Below are 15,924 nucleotides of genomic sequence, written 5' to 3'. Positions count from 1 at the left end.
TCGGCAGTGGGGTGGGGGGGGGGGGTTAGTATGCGGCAGCCCCGGACCTGGGTTCTTTAATCTCCACGAGACCCAAATTAAAATGGCTTCCGGGCCTGCAAGAAGACCACAACACAGCCATCTCAGAGAACATAGGCAAAAACAAAGTCATAACATCAGCTCTTAGAGTATATGCAAACTGAAGCAACATATAAGTTTGGATATATCCAATTAGTGAAATATTTTGTAGACTTGATATAGATAATCTGCAAAAATCTTCTCAGCCTCACGGGGCTTCACAGAGACATGTCTTGCCGCTTTGAGAGCAGGCTCCGCCCCCCCTGGAATTTTTTTTAAATTGTATGCTCTGTCTGAATCACAAAAGAAAATTTTGGGGATTCATATCCCTTTAAGAACTTTATTATCAACTAATGTCAAATGCACTTGATTCTGTTTATTGCTGTTAGCACCAATAAATTGACTTTTCAGATGCTAATACACAGATATTGAAGATTTTATAATGTCACTGTCACCTTGTGTATTCTTACTCCTAATGTGCAAACAGCAGATTTCAAATGTCATTGCAATGACAACAAATTAGAAGTTTAAATGTGCTGCTAAAATCTTTTGAAATGCATTTAAAATGGACTGTTGTGATTATTAAAAATGTAATGAATTGTCTGTATAGAATAACATAGGAATTGGTGACACAGGAGATGGCAGTTTGAAATGTTGTTAAATGTAGCCAAAATGTTACAATAAATTATTGTTAATCAATATTTGATTCATTGATTCATATATATGCAAGTAAGTATATGCAAAAGGAGGTATATGAGTGTACATAACCTAACAAATATACTAAAAGTTGAAATTTCTGAGAATGCAAATTTGATAAATGACAATTTTATGAAATGTTGATGCGTTAAAACACACTCAGCTCAGCATCTGTAATTGTTGAAATACATTATTTTCATTTCAAATGTTTTTTTTTCTTAAAATGAATTCTTGAAGTGACCACTGAGAATCTTGATTTTGAGACTTGAATGGAGTGATTAAAATGATGGTAAATCCTAGCGTTTGTGAAATACTTCATGCTGAAAGTTCCTTTATGTTTGAAGCGTTCACCGCGCTAAGTGCCTCAGGCAACCCACGGCAGAATGCTATTTTGCTAAGAGGTGACATTTCCACCTCTTAGCCAATAGCCATGCTGGCTAGAAATGTGTGCACAATGCAGGGCAGCTGCTTCTAAGGCTAATAAGATAATAGCATGTATTAAAAGAGACAATGATGCAAGGAGGAAAGCATAATTCTGTCACTATATAAATCCCTGGGAAATCCCTGGGCACTCAAAAAAAGACATCGCAGAGTTAAAAAAGGGCCACAAAACTAATAGAGGAATGGAGAATGTAAGCTATGGAGAATATAGCTATAGTAGTTAGCCAAACTGTGTATGCTTCATCTAGAAAAAAAAGTATATTTATACAGAGATGGCGGAAGCTCTGTTTATTCAAAGAAAATTGTTTGTGACAAGGGGGTCACAATTTAAGGCTGGGGGAAAGGAGATTTAATCTCCAGCAATTTATATGCTTTTTCATTGTAAGAGCAATCAAATTGTGGAACTCGTTACCTTAGAAGCTAGTAAATGCCAATAACTTAGATACATTTAAAAATGATTTAGATACATTTCTGTGTTAAATGTGTCACCTTTTTTATGGGATTAATTTTAAGCTTAATTGGATCTTTTATTTTAAATAAATTAGGATCTGTATATGTTGACTTTGATGGCTTTTAATCTTTTTATCTTTTTTCAACCTCATCTGCTATGATTGATATATATATATATATATATATATATATATATATATATATATATATATATACAGGGAGTGCAGAATTATTAGGCAAATGAGTATTTTGACAACATCATCCTCTTTATGCATGTTGTCTTACTCCAAGCTGTATAGGCTCGAAAGCCTACTACCAATTAAGCATATTAGGTGATGTGCATCTCTGTAATGAGAAGGGGTGTGGTCTAATGACATCAACACCCTATATCAGGTGTGCATAATTATTAGGCAACTTCCTTTCCTTTGGCAAAATGGGTCAAAAGAAGGACTTGACAGGCTCAGAAAAGTCAAAAATAGTGAGATATCTTGCAGAGGGATGCAGCACTCTTAAAATTGCAAAGCTTCTGAAGCGTGATCATCGAACAATCAAGCGTTTCATTCAAAATAGTCAACAGGGTCGCAAGAAGCGTGTGGAAAAACCAAGGCGCAAAATAACTGCCCATGAACTGAGAAAAGTCAAGCGTGCAGCTGCCAAGATGCCACTTGCCACCAGTTTGGCCATATTACAGAGCTGCAACATCACTGGAGTGCCCAAAAGCACAAGGTGTGCAATACTCAGAGACATGGCCAAGGTAAGAAAGGCTGAAAGACGATCACCACTGAACAAGACACACAAGTTGAAATGTCAAGACTGGGCCAAGAAATATCTCAAGACTGATTTTTCTAAGGTTTTATGGACTGATGAAATGAGAGTGAGTCTTGATGGGCCAGATGGATGGGCCCGTGGCTGGATTGGTAAAGGGCAGAGAGCTCCAGTCCGACTCAGACGCCAGCAAGGTGGAGGTGGAGTACTGGTTTGGGCTGGTATCATCAAAGATGAGCTTGTGGGGCCTTTTCAGGTTGAGGATGGAGTCAAGCTCAACTCCCAGTCCTACTGCCAGTTTCTGGAAGACACCTTCTTCAAGCAGTGGTACAGGAAGAAGTCTGCATCCTTCAAGAAAAACATGATTTTCATGCAGGACAATGCTCCATCACACGCGTCCAAGTACTCCACAGCGTGGCTGGCAAGAAAGGGTATAAAAGAAGAAAATCTAATGACATAGCCTCCTTGTTCACCTGATCTGAACCCCATTGAGAACCTGTGGTCCATCATCAAATGTGAGATTTACAAGGAGGGAAAACAGTACACCTCTCTGAACAGTGTCTGGGAGGCTGTGGTTGCTGCTGCACGCAATGTTGATGGTGAACAGATCAAAACACTGACAGAATCCATGGATGGCAGGCTTTTGAGTGTCCTTGCAAAGAAAGGTGGCTATATTGGTCACTGATTTGTTTTTGTTTTGTTTTTGAATGTCAGAAATGTATATTTGTGAATGTTGAGATGTTATATTGGTTTCACTGGTAAAAATAAATAATTGAAATGGGTATATATTTGTTTTTTGTTAAGTTGCCTAATAATTATGCACAGTAATAGTCACCTGCACACACAGATATCCCCCTAAAATAGCTAAAACTAAAAACAAACTAAAAACTACTTCCAAAAATATTCAGCTTTGATATTAATGAGTTTTTTGGGTTCATTGAGAACATGGTTGTTGTTCAATAATAAAATTAATCCTCAAAAATACAACTTGCCTAATAATTCTGCACTCCCTGTATATATATATATATATAGTCCAAACAATGTGCACTTACATTTTGTATTGTTTGCCTTGGGTGCTGTTCAAGAGATAAACAGAACATAGAACAGAAAAGCACTCCAAAGGTCCTGCCAAAAATAGTCACTTTAGTAGTGAACGTTTTCGGGTCACAAACGACCCGTCTTTGTAAGTCTGAAAGTCTGAGGACGGGTCGTTTGTGACCCGAAAACTTTCACTAAAGTGACTATTTTTGGCAAGACCTTTGGAGTGCTTTTCTGTTATATATATATATATATATATATATATATATATATATATATATATATATATATATATATATATATATATATATATATAATAATGAGGAGTGCACTCGCCAGGACTTTTCAGAAGTTTAATTCGAAAATGTGAACGTTTTCGGGGGGTTAGCCCCTTCTTCAGACATACAAAGATACAATATATATATATATATTAGTTTTCTTCTGTGAAAAGCACACTGGTCTAAAAGAGGCTGCTTCCGGGTGGTAAATCGCCATAGAACAAGCCACTGAGCTGTTGTTCGTTCCTGGTAGAGCGCTTCTCTCTTTGTATGCAAATTATTATGATCCTGGGGAAGTCTCCCTATGGGTGATGGGGGAAACCAGACGTGGACTCCTTGCCCAGTGTGCTTAGAGGAATGTGGCTGCACCTCACTGACGAGGCCCATAGGAGGCCGAAACGATCGTCTGGGGTTGTCATGTTCCTTGTTCAGAGAAGAATTGCCTGGTATTTCGGGGATGGACTGACCTTAGTTGGCAGGATCAGACTGATATACTTCAGGAAAGTTTTCTTCTGTGAAAAGCACACTGGTCTAAAAGAGGCTGCTTCCGGGTGGTAAATCGCCATAGAACAAGCCACTGAGCTGTTGTTCGTTCCTGGTAGAGCGCTTCTCTCTTTGTATGCAAATTATTATGATCCTGGGGAAGTCTCCCTATGGGTGATGGGGGAAACCAGACGTGGACTCCTTGCCCAGTGTACTTAGAGGAATGTGGCTGCACCTCACTGACGAGGCCCATAGGAGGCCGAAACGATCGTCTGGGGTTGTCATGTTCCTTGTTCAGAGGAGAATTGCCTGGTATTTCGGGGCTGGACTGACCTTAGTTGGCAGGATCAGACTGATATACTTCAGGAAAGTTTTCTTCTGTGAAAAGCACACTGGTCTAAAAGAGGCTGCTTCCGGGTGGTAAATCGCCATAGAACAAGCCACTGAGCTGTTGTTCATTCCTGGTAGAGCGCTTCTCTCTTTGTATGCAAATTATTATGATCCTGGGGAAGTCTCCCTATGGGTGATGGGGGAAACCAGACGTGGACTCCTTGCCCAGTGTGCTTAGAGGAATGTGGCTGCACCTCACTGACGAGGCCCATAGGAGGCCGAAACGATCGTCTGGGGTTGTCATGTTCCTTGTTCAGAGAAGAATTGCCTGGTATTTCGGGGATGGACTGACCTTAGTTGGCAGGATCAGACTGATATACTTCAGGAAAGTTTTCTTCTGTGAAAAGCACACTGGTCTAAAAGAGGCTGCTTCCGGGTGGTAAATCGCCATAGAACAAGCCACTGAGCTGTTGTTCGTTCCTGGTAGAGCGCTTCTCTCTTTGTATGCAAATTATTATGATCCTGGGGAAGTCTCCCTATGGGTGATGGGGGAAACCAGACGTGGACTCCTTGCCCAGTGTGCTTAGAGGAATGTGGCTGCACCTCACTGACGAGGCCCATAGGAGGCCGAAACGATCGTCTGGGGTTGTCATGTTCCTTGTTCAGAGGAGAATTGCCTGGTATTTCGGGGCTGGACTGACCTTAGTTGGCAGGATCAGACTGATATACTTCAGGAAAGTTTTCTTCTGTGAAAAGCACACTGGTCTAAAAGAGGCTGCTTCCGGGTGGTAAATCGCCATAGAACAAGCCACTGAGCTGTTGTTTGTTCCTGGTAGAGCGCTTCTCTCTTTGTATGCAAATTATTATGATCCTGGGGAAGTCTCCCTATGGGTGATGGGGGAAACCAGACGTGGACTCCTTGCCCAGTGTGCTTAGAGGAATGTGGCTGCACCTCACTGACGAGGCCCATAGGAGGCCGAAACGATCGTCTGGGGTTGTCATGTTCCTTGTTCAGAGAAGAATTGCCTGGTATTTCGGGGATGGACTAACCTTAGTTGGCAGGATCAGACTGATATACTTCAGGAAAGTTTTCTTCTGTGAAAAGCACACTGGTCTAAAAGAGGCTGCTTCCGGGTGGTAAATCGCAATAGAACAAGCCACTGAGCTGTTGTTCGTTCCTGGTAGAGCGCTTCTCTCTTTGTATGCAAATTATTATGATCCTGGGGAAGTCTCCCTATGGGTGATGGGGGAAACCAGACGTGGACTCCTTGCCCAGTGTGCTTAGAGGAATGTGGCTGCACCTCACTGACGAGGCCCATAGGAGGCCGAAACGATCGTCTGGGGTTGTCATGTTCCTTGTTCAGAGGAGAATTGCCTGGTATTTCGGGGCTGGACTGACCTTAGTTGGCAGGATCAGACTGATATACTTCAGGAAAGTTTTCTTCTGTGAAAAGCACACTGGTCTAAAAGAGGCTGCTTCCCGGTGGTAAATCGCCATAGAACAAGCCACTGAGCTGTTGTTCATTCCTGGTAGAGCGCTTCTCTCTTTGTATGCAAATTATTATGATCCTGGGGAAGTCTCCCTATGGGTGATGGGGGAAACCAGACGTGGACTCCTTGCCCAGTGTGCTTAGAGGAATGTGGCTGCACCTCACTGACGAGGCCCATAGGAGGCCGAAACGATCGTCTGGGGTTGTCATGTTCCTTGTTCAGAGGAGAATTGCCTGGTATTTCGGGGCTGGACTGACCTTAGTTGGCAGGATCAGACTGATATACTTCAGGAAAGTTTTCTTCTGTGAAAAGCACACTGGTCTAAAAGATGCTGCTTCCGGGTGGTAAATCACCATAGAACAAGCCACTGAGCTGTTGTTCGTTCCTGGTAGAGCGCTTCTCTCTTTGTATGCATATATATATATATATATATATATATATATATATATATATATATATATATATATATACACACACACACACACACACACAGAGTTATAGCTATGGGATTGTAGAGTCTTGTATGCATTTATATATATATATATATATATATATATATATATATATATATACATACATATACACACACACATACATACAACACACAGAGAAAGTCTAGCACTTACTTGCAAGTACTCAGCTACGATTAAAAGCAAAACTGAAAGAGTTAGTTACCTCTTCTGGCCAGATGAGATACTTTCCTTTCCAAATCAGTGAGAGTATATGATGAAAAATTAATAACATTATCCTTATCTATTGGTTTATGGTTTTCGATTCTTTTAGGGAGTACCTGTGATAAGTTTTTTGTTTCAGTTGTATACCTCCCCCTTCCAATTATCAGTGATCCTGGGGAAAAAAACACGTGTGTTATGATTATCTTTTTGTAAAATCCCTTTTGGTTTGTAAGAACTCCCCTGTATAGAATATTGAATATTCTGTTTTCTTTTGTTTTCTTTCTCTGCGTCTTGGGTCTAGCCCCTTGATCTACAACTAGTGTTGAAGTAGGCAATATAAAACTATTAATAGTGGCAATATTGGGGGGCCCAGTATTATTCATACTCTTTGGCTTTCAATATCACACTCTGACCCAGAAGTTTCTTCACAAGGTGGAATCCAACTGAGATGAGAACTCCTAATCAGTAGTTTCCACATCCGAAAAATAAGCTTTTTTGGAGCTTGACATTCCTGCTTTTTAAATAAAGATAGCAAGAGAACGAAGAAAAATTAATAGAAGTAAATTAGAATGTTGCTTAAAATTGCATGCTCTACTTGAATCATTAAAGATTTTTTTGGGGTTTAGTATCCCTTTAAAATCACATGCTCCATCTCAATCATAAATGTTTAATTTTGACTTTCATGTCCCTTTAAAACGTATCCATAAAGGACAATCACATAATACTGACACTTAATGGATATTATAATCCATTAATACATACAAATGAGTTACATTTCAGGACATATAGCCTCTTTCTCAGACAAAACAGAATCCCTAAAACAGCAACATATAAATGCAGGTTCCCATATGCCTAGAAAACTAAGCTCCTCCTCTCATAATGAGGCCAAACTACAACCACATGCTGCCTGGTTGCATAGCAACCAACTAGTGGTAAACATTTTAATTAAGACAAAAAACAAAATATTATCTAAGTGAAACACATACCAAATGAAATAACATCAACTATAATCCTTATAGCTTAAACAAATAGTGACACAGAATCTGAGCTACTTAAATACCTCTTGTCAGCACTAGGAGCTTCACAACAGTCACAGTTTCACAGATTATAGTTTTCTTATGTCACATTAAAATCTTTGCAAAAATAGTTAAACCATACAGCTGGAATATTAATCAATACATAACATTCAAATGTATTTCATGACCAGATGAAAAACTCACAAATCAGGAGACTATGCTGAATATTTCTTACTTGCAACTGTGAGCTGGTTGTGTGAAATAGACCAAACATAACTTCCTTATTGCTCTGTCATTCACAAGTACTCCCACCCCTTGCCTTTATTAAGGTGGAAACTGTTTATTGCATTGATTACAGTCTGTAAAGCTTACAGCTGGGTCGTTAAACGTACAGCCCGTGGCCCACATCCGTCCTGCAGAGCCTATTTATCTAGCCCGCAGCCAGGGTAGCATGGCCAAGTTGTAATTCAAGCATCTGTTCTTCCCCTACAGTCTACTCCAGATTTTTGTTTAAACAGATAATGCATTTATTACCCATTCCCCAGTTGTGCATAACCAACAATGTTATATTAATACACTTTTTACCTCTGTGATTACCACTGCAGACTGCCCCCTTATTTCAGTTCTTTTGACAGACTTGCATTTTAGCCAATCAGTGCTGACTCATTAATATCTTCACGGGAGTAAGCACAATGTTATCTATATGACACACATGGACTAGCGCTGTCTAGCTGTGAAAAAAACTGTCAAAATGCACTGAGATAAAAGGTGGCCTTCAAGGGCTTAGAAATTAGCATATGAACCTACCTAGGTTTAGTTTTCAACAAAGAATACCAAAAGAACAAAGCAAATTTGATGATAAAAGTAAATTGGAAAGTTGTTTAAAATTGCATGCCCTATCTGAATCATGAAGTTTAATTTTGACTAGACTGTCGCTGTAATACCCCGCGGGACTGGCCAGAGACTGTGAAGTAGAGGAGGGCACATGACACGCTATTACTCCTCTCCCTCCACTGAGCCCTGCTGCCATAGGATACTAAGGCTGGAAGGGAAGAACAAGTGCTTGAATGAGTGCTTAACCACACTATCAGAACAGGGTACGTTAATAAAAACAGCTTTGTTTTGCTAATACATTTTTTTTTATTAGCTACATGAGGTCAGATAATTGCAGGTACTGGAGAGAAAATCTTGTGCCAGAGAGAGATAAAGAGGGGACTGTGAAGATAAAATGGGGGTGCCAGGGAAAGATAAAGGGTTGGCTGGGGAGAGATAAAGGGGGGTTGCGAAAGAAACTTGGGAGAGAAAATGGAGTGACAAACGGTGTGCTGGGGAGAGAAAAAGGGGTGCCAGGGAGAGATAATGGTTTCAGGGGAGAGAAAATGGGGTGCAAGGGAAGGATAAAGGGGGCTGGGGAGAGACAATAGGGTGCAATTGAGGGATAAAGGAGGCTGGGGAGAGACAATAGGGTGCAAGTGAGGGATAAAGGGGGCTGGGGAGAGACAATAGGGTGCAAGGGAGAGATAAAGGGGGCTGGGGAGAGACAATAGGGTGCAAGGGAGAGATAAAGGGGGCTGGGGAGAGACAATAGAGTGCAAGTGAGGGATAAAGGGGACTGGGGAGAGACAATAGGGTGCAAGTGAGGGATAAAGGAGGCTGGGGAGAGACAATAGGGTGCAAGGGAGAGATAAAGGGGGCTGGGGAGAGACAATAGGGTGCAAAGGAGAGATAAAGGGGGCTGGGGAGAGACAATAGGGTGCAAGGGAGAGATAAAGGGGGCTGGGGAGAGACAATAGAGTGCAAGTGAGGGATAAAGGGGACTGGGGAGAGACAATAGGGTGCAAGTGAGGGATAAAGGGGGCTGGGGAGAGACAATAGGGTGCAAAGGAGAGATAAAGGGGGCTGTGGAGAGACAATAGGGTGCAAGTGAGGGATAAAGGGGGCTGGGGAGAGACAATAGGGTGCAAGTGAGGGATAAAGGGGGCTGGGGAGAGACAATAGGGTGCAAGTGAGGGATAAAGGGGGCTGGGGAGAGACAATAGGGTGCAAGGGAGAGATAAAGGGGGCTGGGGAGAGACAATAGGGTGCAAGGGAGAGATAAAGGGGGCTGGGGAGGACAATAGGGTGCAAGGGAGAGATAAAGGGGGCTGGGGAGAGACAATAGGGTGCAAGGGAGAGATAAAGGGGGCTGGGGAGAGACAATAGGGTGCAAGTGAGTGATAAAGGGGGCTGGTGAGAGACAATAGGGTGCAAGGGAGAGATAAAGGGGACTGGGGAGAGACAATAGGGTGCAAGGGAGAGATAAAGGGAGCTAGGGAGAGAAAATAGGGTGCAAGGAAGAGATAAAGGGGGCTGGGGAGAGACAATAGGGTGCAAGTGAGACATAAAGGGGGCTGGGGAGAGACAATAGGGTGCAAGGGAGAGATAAAGGGGGCTGGGGAGAGACAATAGGGTGCAAGTGAGGGATAAAGGGGGCTGGGGAGAGACAATAGGCTGCAAGTGAGGGATAAAGGGGGCTGGAGAGAGACAATAGGGTGCAATGGAGAGATAAAGGGGGCTGGGGAGAGACAATAGGGTGCAAGGGAGAGATAAAGGGGGCTGGGGAGAGACAATAGGGTGCAAGTGAGGGATAAAGGGGGCTGGGGAGAGACAATAGGGTGCAAGTGAGGGATAAAGGGGGCTGGGGAGAGACAATAGGGTGCAAGTGAGGGATAAAGGGGGCTGGGGAGAGACAATAGGATGCAAGGGAGAGATAAAGGGGGCTGGGGAGAGACAATAGGGTGCAAGGGAGAGATTAAAGGGGCTGGGGAGAGACAATAGGGTGCAAGGGAGAGATAAAGGGGACTGGGAAGAGACAATAGGGTGCAAGGGAGAGATAAAGGGGGCTGGGCAGAGACAATAGGGTGCAAGTGATGGATAAAGGGGGCTGGGGAGAGACAATAGGGTGCAAGGGAGAGATAAAGGGGGCTGGGGAGAGACAATAGGGTGCAAAGGGAGAGATAAAGGGGGCTGGGGAGAGACAATAGGGTGCAAGTGAGGGATAAAGGGGGCTGGGAAGAGACAATAGGGTGCAAGGGAGAGATAAAGGGGGCTGGGGAGAGACAATAGGGTGCAAGGGAGAGATAAAGGGGCCTGGGGAGAGACAATAGGGTGCAAGGGAGAGATAAAGGGGGCTGGGGAGAGAGAATAGGGTGCAAGGGAGAGATAAAGGGGGCTGGGGAGAGACAATAGGCTGCAAGGGAGAGATAAAGGGGGCTGGGGAGAGACAATAGGCTGCAAGTGAGGGATAAAGGGGGCTGGGGAGAGACAATAGGGTGCAAGGGAGAGAAGATAAAGGGGGCTGGGGAGAGACAATAGGGCGCAAGGGAGAGATAAAGGGGGCTGGGGAGAGACAATAGGGTGCAAGGGAGAGATAAAGGGGGCTGGGGAGAGACAATAGGGTGCAAGGGAGAGATAAAGGGGACTGGGAAGAGACAATAGGGTGCAAGGGAGAGATAAAGGGGGCTGGGCAGAGACAATAGGGTGCAAGTGAGGGATAAAGGGGGCTGGGGAGAGACAATAGGGTGCAAGGGAGAGATAAAGGGGGCTGGGGAGAGACAATAGGGTGCAAGTGAGGGATAAAGGGGGCTGGGGAGAGACAATAGGGTGCAAGTGAGGGATAAAGGGGGCTGGGGAGAGACAATAGGATGCAAGGGAGAGATAAAGGGGGCTGGGGAGAGACAATAGGGTGCAAGGGAGAGATAAAAGGGGCTGGGGAGAGACAATAGGGTGCAAGGGAGAGATAAAGGGGACTGGGAAGAAACAATAGGGTGCAAGGGAGAGATAAAGGGGGCTGGGCAGAGACAATAGGGTGCAAGTGAGGGATAAAGGGGGCTGGGGAGAGACAATAGGGTGCAAGGGAGAGATAAAGGGGGCTGGGGAGAGACAATAGGGTGCAAGGGAGAGATAAAGGGGGCTGGGGAGAGACAATAGGGTGCAAGTGAGGGATAAAGGGGGCTGGGAAGAGACAATAGGGTGCAAGGGAGAGATAAAGGGGGCTGGGGAGAGACAATAGGGTGCAAGGGAGAGATAAAGGGGCCTGGGGAGAGACAATAGGGTGCAAGGGAGAGATAAAGGGGGCTGGGGAGAGAGAATAGGGTGCAAGGGAGAGATAAAGGGGGCTGGGGAGAGACAATAGGCTGCAAGGGAGAGATAAAGGGGGCTGGGGAGAGACAATAGGCTGCAAGTGAGGGATAAAGGGGGCTGGGGAGAGACAATAGGGTGCAAGGGAGAGAAGATAAAGGGGGCTGGGGAGAGACAATAGGGCGCAAGGGAGAGATAAAGGGGGCTGGGGAGAGACAATAGGGTGCAAGGGAGAGATAAAGGGAGCTAGGGAGAGAAAATAGGGTGCAAGGAAGAGATAAAGGGGGCTGGGGAGAGACAATAGGGTGCAAGTGAGACATAAAGGGGGCTGGGGAGAGACAATAGGGTGCAAGGGAGAGATAAAGGGGGCTGGGGAGAGACAATAGGGTGCAAGTGAGGGATAAAGGGGGCTGGGGAGAGACAATAGGCTGCAAGTGAGGGATAAAGGGGGCTGGAGAGAGACAATAGGGTGCAATGGAGAGATAAAGGGGGCTGGGGAGAGACAATAGGGTGCAAGGGAGAGATAAAGGGGGCTGGGGAGAGACAATAGGGTGCAAGTGAGGGATAAAGGGGGCTGGGGAGAGACAATAGGGTGCAAGTGAGGGATAAAGGGGGCTGGGGAGAGACAATAGGGTGCAAGTGAGGGATAAAGGGGGCTGGGGAGAGACAATAGGATGCAAGGGAGAGATAAAGGGGGCTGGGGAGAGACAATAGGGTGCAAGGGAGAGATTAAAGGGGCTGGGGAGAGACAATAGGGTGCAAGGGAGAGATAAAGGGGACTGGGAAGAGACAATAGGGTGCAAGGGAGAGATAAAGGGGGCTGGGCAGAGACAATAGGGTGCAAGTGATGGATAAAGGGGGCTGGGGAGAGACAATAGGGTGCAAGGGAGAGATAAAGGGGGCTGGGGAGAGACAATAGGGTGCAAAGGGAGAGATAAAGGGGGCTGGGGAGAGACAATAGGGTGCAAGTGAGGGATAAAGGGGGCTGGGAAGAGACAATAGGGCGCAAGGGAGAGATAAAGGGGGCTGGGGAGAGACAATAGGGTGCAAGGGAGAGATAAAGGGGGCTGGGGAGAGACAATAGGGTGCAAGGGAGAGATAAAGGGGACTGGGAAGAGACAATAGGGTGCAAGGGAGAGATAAAGGGGGCTGGGCAGAGACAATAGGGTGCAAGTGAGGGATAAAGGGGGCTGGGGAGAGACAATAGGGTGCAAGGGAGAGATAAAGGGGGCTGGGGAGAGACAATAGGGTGCAAGTGAGGGATAAAGGGGGCTGGGGAGAGACAATAGGGTGCAAGTGAGGGATAAAGGGGGCTGGGGAGAGACAATAGGATGCAAGGGAGAGATAAAGGGGGCTGGGGAGAGACAATAGGGTGCAAGGGAGAGATAAAAGGGGCTGGGGAGAGACAATAGGGTGCAAGGGAGAGATAAAGGGGACTGGGAAGAAACAATAGGGTGCAAGGGAGAGATAAAGGGGGCTGGGCAGAGACAATAGGGTGCAAGTGAGGGATAAAGGGGGCTGGGGAGAGACAATAGGGTGCAAGGGAGAGATAAAGGGGGCTGGGGAGAGACAATAGGGTGCAAGGGAGAGATAAAGGGGGCTGGGGAGAGACAATAGGGTGCAAGTGAGGGATAAAGGGGGCTGGGGAGAGACAATAGGGTGCAAGGGAGAGATAAAGGGGGCTGGGGAGAGACAATAGGGTGCAAGGGAGAGATAAAGGGGCCTGGGGAGAGACAATAGGGTGCAAGGGAGAGATAAAGGGGGCTGGGGAGAGACAATAGGGTGCAAGGGAGAGATAAAGGGGGCTGGGGAGAGACAATAGGCTGCAAGGGAGAGATAAAGGGGGCTGGGGAGAGACAATAGGCTGCAAGTGAGGGATAAAGGGGGCTGGGGAGAGACAATAGGGTGCAAGGGAGAGAAGATAAAGGGGGCTGGGGAGAGACAATAGGGCGCAAGGGAGAGATAAAGGGGGCTGGGGAGAGACAATAGGGTGCAAGGGAGAGATAAAGGGGGCTGGGGAGAGACAATAGGGTGCAAGGGAGAGAAGATAAAGGGGGCTGGGGAGAGACAATAGGGTGCAGATTAGAGATACATTTGGTGCTAGGGAGAGATAAAGGGGGCTGGGGAGAGACAATAGGCTGCAAGGGAGAGATAAAGGGGGCTGGGGAGAGACAATAGGGTGCAAGGGAGAGATAAAGGGGGCTGGGGAGAGACAATAGGGTGCAAGGGAGAGAAGATAAAGGGGGCTGGGGAGAGACAATAGGGTGCAGATTAGAGATACATTTGGTGCTAGGGAGAGATAAAGGGGGCTGGGGAGAGACAATAGGCTGCAAGGGAGAGATAAAGGGGGCTTGGGAGAGACAATAGGGTGCAAGGGAGAGATAAAGGGGGCTGGGGAGAGACAATAGGGTGCAAGGCAGAGATAAAGGGGGCTGGGGAGAGACAATAGGGTGCAAGGGAGAGAAGATAAAGGGGGCTGGGAAGAAACAATAGGGTGCAGATTAGAGATACATTTGGTGCTAGCGAGAGATAAAGGGGGCTGGGGAGAGACAATAGGCTGCAAGGGAGAGATAAAGGGGGCTGGGAGAGACAATAGGGTGCAAGGGAGAGATAAAGGGGGCTGGGGAGAGACAATAGGGTGCAAGGGAGAGATAAAGGGGGCTGGGGAGGGACAATAGGGTGCAAGGGAGAGAAGATAAAGGGGCTGGGGAGAGACAATAGGCTGCAAGGGAGAGATAAAGGGGGCTGGGGAGAGACAATAGGGTGCAAATGAGGGATAAAGGGGGCTGGGGAGAGACAATAGGGTGCAAGGGAGGGATAAAGGGGGCTGGGAAGAGACAATAGGGTGCAAGGGAGAGATAAAGGGGGCTGGGGAGAGACAATAGGGTGCAAGGGAGACATAAAGGGGGCTGGGGAGAGACAATAGGGTGCAAGGGAGAGATAAAGGGGGCTGGGGAGAGACAATAGGGTGCAAGTGAGGGATAAAGGGGGCTGGGGAGAGACAATAGGGTGCAAGTGAGGGATAAAGGGGGCTGGGGAGAGACAATAGGGTGCAAGGGAGAGATAAAGGGGGCTGGGGAGAGACAATAGGGTGCAAGGGAGAGATAAAGGTTGGCTGGGGAGAGACAATAGGGTGCAAGTGAGGGATAAAGGGGGCTGGGGAGAGACAATAGGGTGCAAGCGAGAGATAAAGGGGGCTGGGTAGAGACAATAGGCTGCAAGGGAGAGATAAAGGGGGCTGGGGAGAGACAATAGGCTGCAAGGGAGAGATAAAGGGGGCTGGGAGAGACAATAGGGTGCACGGGAGAGATAAAGGGGGCTGGGGAGAGACAATAGGCTGCAAGGAAGAGATAAAGGGGGCTGGGGAGAGACAATAGGGTTCAAGGGACAGAAAAAGGGGGCTGGGGAGAGACAATATGCTGCAAGGGAGATATAAAGGGAACTGGGGAGAGACAATAGGGTGCAAGGGAGAGATAAAGGGGGCTGGGGAGAGACAATAGGGTGCAAGTGAGGGATAAAGGGGGCTGGGGAGAGACAATAGGGTGCAAGGGAGAGATAAAGGGGGCTGGGGAGAGACAATAGGGTGGAAGGGAGAGATAAAGGGGGCTTGGGAGAGACAATAGGGCGCAAGGGAGAGATAAAGGGGGCTGGGGAGAGACGATAGGGTGCAAGGGAGAGATAAAGGGGGTCGGGGAGAGACAATAGGGTGCAAGGGAGAGATAAGGGGGGCTGGGGAGAGACAATAGGGTGCAGATTATAGATACATTTGGTGCTAGGGAGAGATAAAGGGGGCTGGGGAGAGACAATAGGGTGCAAGGGAGAGAAGATAAAGGGGGCCGGGAAGAGACAATAGGGTGCAGATTAGAGATACATTTGGTGCTAGGGAGAGATAAAGGGGGCTGGGGAGAGACAATAGGCTGCAAGGGAGAGATAAAGGGGGCTAGGGAGAGACAATAGGCTGCAAGGGAGGGACAAAGGGGGCTGGGGAGAGACAATAGGTTGCAAGGGAGAGATAAAGGGTTCTGGGGAGAAACAATAGGGTGCAAGGGAGAGAAGATAAAGGGGGCTGGGGAGAGACAATAGGGT

The sequence above is a fragment of the Bombina bombina genome, chromosome 1 (genome assembly GCF_027579735.1).
Source record: "Bombina bombina isolate aBomBom1 chromosome 1, aBomBom1.pri, whole genome shotgun sequence".
Taxonomy (NCBI): Eukaryota; Metazoa; Chordata; class Amphibia; order Anura; family Bombinatoridae; genus Bombina; species Bombina bombina.
The sequence above is the reverse complement of the archived record's forward strand: the minus strand, read 5'-3'. Positions refer to the sequence as shown.